Below are 8,843 nucleotides of genomic sequence, written 5' to 3' on the forward strand. Positions count from 1 at the left end.
ACAAGGAGATCTAATTATATTAAAAAAATTACAACTATTATGACTATTTATTACTACATCTATAAAAAGTGTTTCATAAATAATATCTCATAAAGATGATGGACAACCGTCTATGACTTTTACGTTGTTGTATTTTAACACAACTATATAATAAAAGATGATAATATGGATCTTATTATAGAAGAGCCAAGTTAAAAGATAAAGTAAAAAAACATGGATAAAAGATAAGAAGGTAATAAAATTTTTAGTAGTAGTACTATCTTTTTACAAAAGTGACTTCTATTTATTTTATAGGGCCATAAATAAGATAAAATAAGATAAATTATAAAAATAAATGATATAAGTATCTTTAAGAAGAAGTTAAGAATAAATTCTATCAAAAATTACATAAAAAAAATTAGATATTGATACTCAAGGAAGGCCGGTTATCAACTTGAATCGAAATCAGACCTTGAGGCACAAAACCAAGTATCTATGGCAATTCAGAGGTTCTTTTGTAGATTAGAGAGTGGGATTTGATAGCAGATTAGATAAAATTTCTATGAGCATTGATTTTGGGTGATTTAAATTTGTAATGACTTTGTAAGAGCTTGACAAAATCAAGTTTGTTTTTGGATGACTTGGATTTTGTGAAATAAAATAGAATTGATGTTTTGGGCAATTTTAAGAGTTTTGTAATAGATCTACGGACAAAATTTTGTGGATTAATGGTTATAGTTGTATTTAATATGTGTTGTAAATTTTGATATAATGGTTGAATTGAAGGTTATTGAGGTTTAAGTGGGTCAAGGTCTCAGAAAGTAGAATTTTAGGTCTAGTGAAGATTTTTAAGATTTCTTGCAATCTACTAATTAGATTGGAGTAAAATTTATAGATAAAGATAGTAGACTTCTTTTTCTATGTATATAAAAATTTTGAGATCAATTGAATAGTGAAAAGGAGAGATATTGGCTATAGAAGATTGGCATTAAGGTTGGAGAAGGAGGCAGGCCAATACTTGAGCACGTTTTTGAGGTTATCGTCTATTTGGTAATTTCTTTCATTTTTAAATTTTTTGTGCTTGTTTTCAACTTAGTTTTTAAGAAGTGTACAAAATTTGAGTTAAGATCAATAGTTCATTCATTAGTTATTGAGGTTTAAATGTTTTTTAGAAATTACTAGGATTTGGTTAAGATTTGATTTAGGATTTAGGGTTTGGTTAGGATGTGATTTAGAATTAGGATTTGGTTAGAATTTGATTTAGGATTAGGATTTAGTTTAGAATTTAGGATTTGATTTAGGATTTAAGATTTGATTAGAATTTGGTTAGAATTTGATTTAGGGTTTAGGATTTGGTTAGGATTTGATTTAGGATTTAAGATTTGATTAGGATTTGATTTATGGTTTGATTAGGATTTGATTTACGATTTGATTAGGATTTGATTTAGGATTTAAGATTTGATTAGAATTTGATTTACGGTTTGATTAAGATTTGATTTACGATTTGATTAGGATTTGATTTAGGATTTAGGATTTTATTAAAGTTTATTTAGGATTTAAGATTTAATTATTTTTTGGCCTAAAGTCTAATAGGATTTTAACTAGGATTAAATTAAGATTGAATTGAGATGTATTTGAGATATATTTGTGATCATTTTAATATTTCTTTAAGATTTTTTATTATTTCTTTGTAATTCCTTTGAAGTTTTTTTGAATTTGATTAAAGCTTGATTAACATTGTTATGATCTAATTAAATTTTAGTTAATATTCTATTAGAATTAGGATTTTATTTTTATAATTTCTATTCTATTTTCTACAACCAGGTGGCCAGAGCATTCTCAAGCAAGACTTTACGTATCACAACAACGTGTACGGGTTTAGTTTTTCATATTAACTGTTTATTATGTTTTTAACAAATTCTTCATCTAAAAAATAAGTTGAGGCTCTTGAATCTATTAAGACAAAGACTTTGTGATTATTAGATCCTAAATGCATATCTATTATAAAACATGGAGAGGATTCTAAGGAAAAAAGAGGACCTTGATTAGGAGTTGTACAAGATTCTAGCTGCATGGTTCTTATTGTAGCTACATAAATTTTTTTTATGACATGTTTTTATCTTTGAGAGCAGTACTCTTCATTTTATAGTTGTGTCATTTCTTTGGACAATATTGGGCAGTATGCTTAGCTTTTCATAATATAAACATAGTCTTTCTTGATAACAACGAATCTTTTTTTGTTCAATAAGAGGTTTAAAAAGTACTACATCAATTTGCATGTCTTCTACTTCCAAATGTTTAGATTGAGAAGTTGTTGGTGTTGTCATTGAATTGTAATAACGTTGAGGTTTCCTTACATGATTCTCAGATCAAATCTCAAAAAGCCAATTATCACATTTTAGAACAAAGTCAATTACTTGACTTAATGTTTGAAGACTAGGTAAATTGAACATCAATTTTTTTATTTTATATTATTATCAAAAGAAAAATTAGCTGATGAATGCTGCATCATCCTACTTGATATCTGTTGCTAATTATTGAAATTGTGAAGCATATAATATTACTAATGAATTATCTTGTTGCAAGATACAAATCTTATTGGTTGCAATATGGACTATATCTTATTTTCTATACATAGATTGAAACTTCGCTAAGAATACTTCCAAATTATTCAATATTGGATCATATCATTCAAGAAATGATAAAAACTATGATAAAGCAGAACATAAAAGTAATGTTCCAATAAACCTGACTTGTAATCCTTGAGTTGGACAACTTTGAAGTTGTAGTTCAATCACCAGTTGTACTTGATTGATGAATCCTCACAACTTAGATCTTATGCCATCAAACTTCTCAAGCAATTCAATTTTTGGTTCCTTGAAACTTGAACAATGTTCCATTATAGGAGTACTAGTATGTCTTGGTATAGATGTTGAAGCAACTCCAATCATCTCTATATCTTCATTGCCTGATACTCTTGTTGCTTCTTGTGGTGGTAGATTGAGTTGATACATTGTAAGTATTAATTCTCTCATTTGCTCTTATATTTGAATCATTGCATTCTTCATTCAACAAGCTCTGCCATGCTAGCTTAATAAAAAGAAAGATGTCGATTCTCATAGAATATTATACTCAAGAATCAAGAATTTTTTTTAGAAACAATATCAATTTAGAAGAGGGTAATCCATAGCTTCTAATATGCTTATGTCTTATCAAGAAAAAGGGTTAATGTACTCTTAATCAAGAAAGGACAAAGCTCTGATATTATATATATACTTTTGTCAATCTGTTAAAGACATAAATTGAAAGAAGCTGCATAAACTCGTGGAATCTGTGTCAAAAGGAAAGTATTAAAATAGAAGAAAATATGAATATTCAAGGAAGAACTGGAATAATTATTGCCAAAGATTAGAAAACATAAGACTCTAAAATGAGACTAAAAACAAGAAAGGAGGTGAAAAGAGAGAAGATGGCTTTACTCTTGTCTCTACATAAACTATCTAATTAGAGGCTATGTGGCAATATTCTATAGGACCTCTAATATATGTTGACTTTGTAGGACATATGCCTTGACTTACAAGGCAAGCTTTTCTATGTGTCGGACACATAATTAGCTTAGTCTTTAAGCTAACAATATGTGTGGGACATGGCCAACTTATTGGCTACGTTTTTAATCCAAAAAATCAATTATAGATACCTATAAAGTCAAAGCAGTGTCTATGAAGTTTCTATAGAAGATATTATAGAATTAACTTACTTTTACCTACTTCTACTTACTTCTACCTTTTTATATAAGTAATTACTAGCTTACATGTGTATATCTGTGATAGGATTAAAATAATAAAATTCATATCAATCAATTTTTATATGAATTAAAGAATAATATTAAAAATTTATTATTAGAAATATTGAAAGTAGATTTTTTAAAATAATTGTTTTATTCAAGCCATTGCATACAACAATTGACTATTTGAAAGGTTCTAAGAATAAAGATTTGTTTGAAAAAGAACACATCATGTAATGATGGCACCTCTTAAGTTTTTAAAAACTTATTAATTAAGGTTGGAACTAATACAAATTGATACAATATATTTTAAATCTCTCACTAAGTAAGAAAAGACTTGATTTCATCAAAAAATTTTGTGCCTATATTGTGGAAAAACTAAGCATACTATTTAATATTATTCAAATAAACAACACAATTATAAAATAAAAAATAAGGTTCCTAAAGAAGAAAATGTATCAAAAAAATGAATTTCTTTAACTACAATAGGAACTCTGGGGTTGAAATCATAAGAAACATCTACTAAAAGTCCTATTCTCTCTTTAAATTCCTTATCTTCATTTATAATGAATATATATTTAAGATCTAAGAATCACAAAGTCTTTTTTTTATTAGATTCAAAAGCTTCATCTAGTTTTATAAATAAAGAACTTGTCAAAAAATAAAAAATATCTTTAGTTAAGAAAGCTAAATCTATTTTTGTATTGTGATTTGGCTACCATATAAAAATAATATATATGTATATTTAATTTATAATTTAGTATATAATATTATGAAAGCCATGTTATTAGATTTTGATTGATTATAAAATGTGATTAGATTATTACTTTGAAATTGTTAGTCTAAAAAGACTATTATTGAGATTGATTTTTATATTGATAATAGCTTTTATATATTTAGAGCCATTTCTATTAGACATTATTGATTCTTAAAATCTTATTTTATTTTTTTATTTAATATTTAGTATTTAGTATTTAGATACATATTATATAAAATTTACTAGAAAAAAGATAAAAGAAAGGTTTTGGTATCAAAATAGATAGTTAGGCCATCTATATAAATGAAAGGAGATGAATGATGAAAATCTCCATTCCTACTAACTAAAAGTCATATCTAATGGACTTTAGGGTGGCTGCTCAAGGTCTTATTGGGAATTAAAATTATTATTTTGAAGACATTTGAATATTAAAGACTAAGATCAGCAAGTTTAGATTTTGGATATAATTTTGGTGCAAATTTTGTATGATTTGGAGATTTTGTAAAAGAGATATATGTACTCAAAGTTAAGGTGTTGATTTTGTACCTACTGTCACTCTTTAGAGCATAATGCATGTATGTAGAAAGCAATGAAGAAATAAGCAATTAGGATTAGAGAGAGTATTTTTTTTGTTACATTATACATATATATATATATATATATATATATATATATATATATATTTTTGATGAATTCTAAGTTAGATTGAAGGAGATATTAGAAGTTGAAGTCAGTACTTGTAATCTAAAGGCAATAAGTGATCCAATTTGTAAGTGGTTGTGTTTTGAGCTACATCTTAAGAAATATGATAAGCTTTTGGCTTGAAGTTTTTAAAAATGTGTATTATCATATTGTTAAGCTGTATAAAAATTTTAAAGCATTTGAATTCTGGATTTTTGAGATATAAAAAAAATAGTACTCAAGTGTATCTAAATTAGAATTTAAAGTATCTATTAGGGTTTCTAAGATATTAGACAATTGGTACTAAATTTATGGTTCATTTTTTTTTTGATAAAGCTTAAAGATAAATGATATACTATTCAAAAGATTAAGAAAAATTAATCAATTGGATCAAGAGATATAAAATTATAAAATTTAAGAAAAAATCTTTTTTAGAAAAAAATATTCCAAAAGAATTTTCATATTATTTGAATATTTTATGTAAAATAAAGGAATTTTTGAGAGCTAAGACTTTATATATATATATATATATATATATATATATGTTAAAAATGAATATATAGAGCCATAATAAAATTTTGATATAAAGATAAGTTTTGAAAGAAAATTATGGATTTTCTTTGAAATTATTAAAAATCTAACTTACTAACAAATGATTAGTTAAGATTTGATATAACAAAAGATGTTAAGAAATTTCTAGATGCTTTAGAAAGTCTTATGTACAAACCTCCTTATATATAAAAGATTTTACTAATAAAATATCTTTTGATATTATTTCATTTATTTATCCTTTATTTTAAAAATAAATTATTTATTAGAACTTGACCAATAAGTTAAAGCTAAATTTTCTATAGCTAGGTCTTCAATATATTCCCAGATTATAAATCATGCCAAATAATATTATACACATGGGAGAATAAATGGTCGTTCATTGTCTTCTAAAAATGTTACCTATAAGATTGTTCTTTAAAACGTAAAAATTAAAGATTATGATAGTGGAGTTATATTTAATATAATAAGATCTCCTTTTAATCTAATTATTTTAGGAATATCATGGTTAAAAAAATATAATCCTTAAATAGATTGAATTTCTTATAATCTTAAATTTTCTTGTAATTTAATCCAAAGTTTGATTAGTCAAATAAAAATATATAAGTTTAGTACATCCAAACTCCTATTAATAGATACAAGAGCTTTTATGCATGCAAAAAAAAAAGATTATCTTTTGCTATATATACTACATCCATTTTTGATGGTACAAAGATGTTAAATGATATTCTTAATCAGTATCAAGGTTTTTAAGACATTTTTGAAAAATAAATGCAAATATTCTTCTAGAGCATTGATTCTTTAAAAAGGAACTTAATTGATCTTTAAAAAGGAACTTAATTGATCTTTAAAAAGGAACTTAATTGATCTTTAAAAACGAACTTAACTCCCATTTGGACCAATCTATAGCTTATTGCAAAACAAATTGGTTGCACTAAAAGAGTACATTAACAAAAACTTGGCTAAGAACTTCATATGACTTTTAAAATCTCTAATAAGAACTCTTATCTTGTTTGTAAAGAAAAATGATGGATCTCTACAGATGTGCATAGACTACTAATGACTTAATAAGATCACTATTAAGAACAAGTAACTTTTATCTTTAATTTCAAAAGTTCTTGAGCAAGTTAATTAATCAAAGATCTACACAAAAGTAGAACTACAAGGAGCATACAACCTCATTTGCATCAAAAAAAAAAGATAAATAGAAGACTATTTTTTGAAATAAGTATGGACAATTTGAATACAATGCCATGTTTTTTGGATTCACAAATGTATTAGCTACATTTCAATACCTAAGGAATAATAATTTTTGTAAGTTATTTGATGATTTTATCATCAATTATTTAGATGACATTCTAATCTACTCTCAAAATACAAAAGAACATAAATTTCATATTTTTTGTGTGTTACAAAAGTTAAAGATATAGAATTATAAACCAAAATGGAAAAGTGTGTATTCTATACTACAAAAGTTGATTTTTTAGACCTTATAATTGATTCAAAAAAAAATCTAAACCATCATTAATTAAAAAATTTCAAAAATAAAAAAAGATGTATAATATTTTTTAGATTTTGCCAATTAATATTGGATCTTCATTAAGAACTTTTTTCAAATTATAGCTCCACTTACATGTTTGAGTTGTAAAGACAAACTTGAATAGAATAAAGAAGCTAAAGTAATGTTTAATACTTTAAAGAAGAAATCTATTTTTTTACCAATTTTATATTGCATAAATTTTTTTAAGGCATTCTTTATAGAAAAAAATGCATCTAACTTTTCCTTGAATGTAGTATTTTGACAAATAAGAATAGATAACAAACTCTATTTAATAGCTTTTTATTCCAAAAAGAATTCAACATCAAAGATTAACTATATAATCTATAATAAATAATTTCTTATAATTATAGATTATTTCTAAGAATTATGTCTATAATAGGATATATATAAGATATTTTATTATTGATATATAAAAATAGGTAGTTAGAGCTATATTTGAAAAGTTTTTAGAAGTTTTTAGAATTAGGGCTAGGTGTCACGGTCATACTCATGTAAGCTAGTAATTACATATACAAATAGGTGGAAGTAAGTAAAAGTAGATAAAAGTAAATTAATTCTATAGTATTTAATATGAAAGCTTCCTAGAAGCTTTATAGACGTTGCTTTGACTTCATAGGTATCTTTAATTGACTTTTTGGATTAGAAACGTGATAAACAAGTTGGCCATGTACCACACATGTTGTTAGCTTGAAGATCAAGCTAACTATGTGGCCCACACGTAGAAAAACTTGCCTTGTAAGTCAAGGCATGTGTCTTACAAAGTGTCAAGGATAAGAACTCGATGAAAAAACAATTCAAACAGGTGAGCCTTCACTCAAAGAGAAGTTATAAAATATATATAAACAAGTATGTACATTGAAAGAGAAACTGGAATGGCTATTGCCAAAAGACAAGAAAACTAGAGACCCTTGAAACTAGACTGGAAGCAAGAAAGGAGTTGACAAGAGTGAAGAAGCCTTCACTCTTGTCTCTATATATACTATCTAACTAAGGGCTACGTGGCGATGTTCTATAGGACCTCCAATATGTGTTGACTTTGTAGGACACATGCTTTGACTTACAAGGCAAGTTTTTCTACGTGTGGGCCACATAGTTAGCTTGATCTTCAAGCTAACAATATGTGTGGTACATGGCCAACTTGTTGACCACATTTCTAATCCAAAAAGTCAATTAAAGACATCTATGAAGTCAAAGCAGCATCTATGAAGCTTCTAGGAAGCTTCCATATTAAATACTATAGAATTAACTTACTTTTACTTATTGTTACTTACTTCTACCCATTTGTATATGTAATTACTAGCTTACATGATTATGTCCGTGACATTATCCCCCCTTCTAGGGACGAGTTCCACGAGGAGTGGTCATTATATGTTGAGGAAATCTATGATGCGACGAATTGTATTCGCCACATACTCTGATCTTTGTTCTCTTTGAAGATGATTGATAGGGCCTCTCAATTATCGGTAGTGTCCCATACCAGTGCGGGAAGACCGCCTAGTTATTTGATCATTGTTGAGGCCTTCGTAACTTCC

Source organism: Physcomitrium patens, chromosome 21 (genome assembly GCF_059467195.1).
Source record: "Physcomitrium patens ecotype Gransden chromosome 21, ASM5946719v1, whole genome shotgun sequence".
Taxonomy (NCBI): Eukaryota; Viridiplantae; Streptophyta; class Bryopsida; order Funariales; family Funariaceae; genus Physcomitrium; species Physcomitrium patens.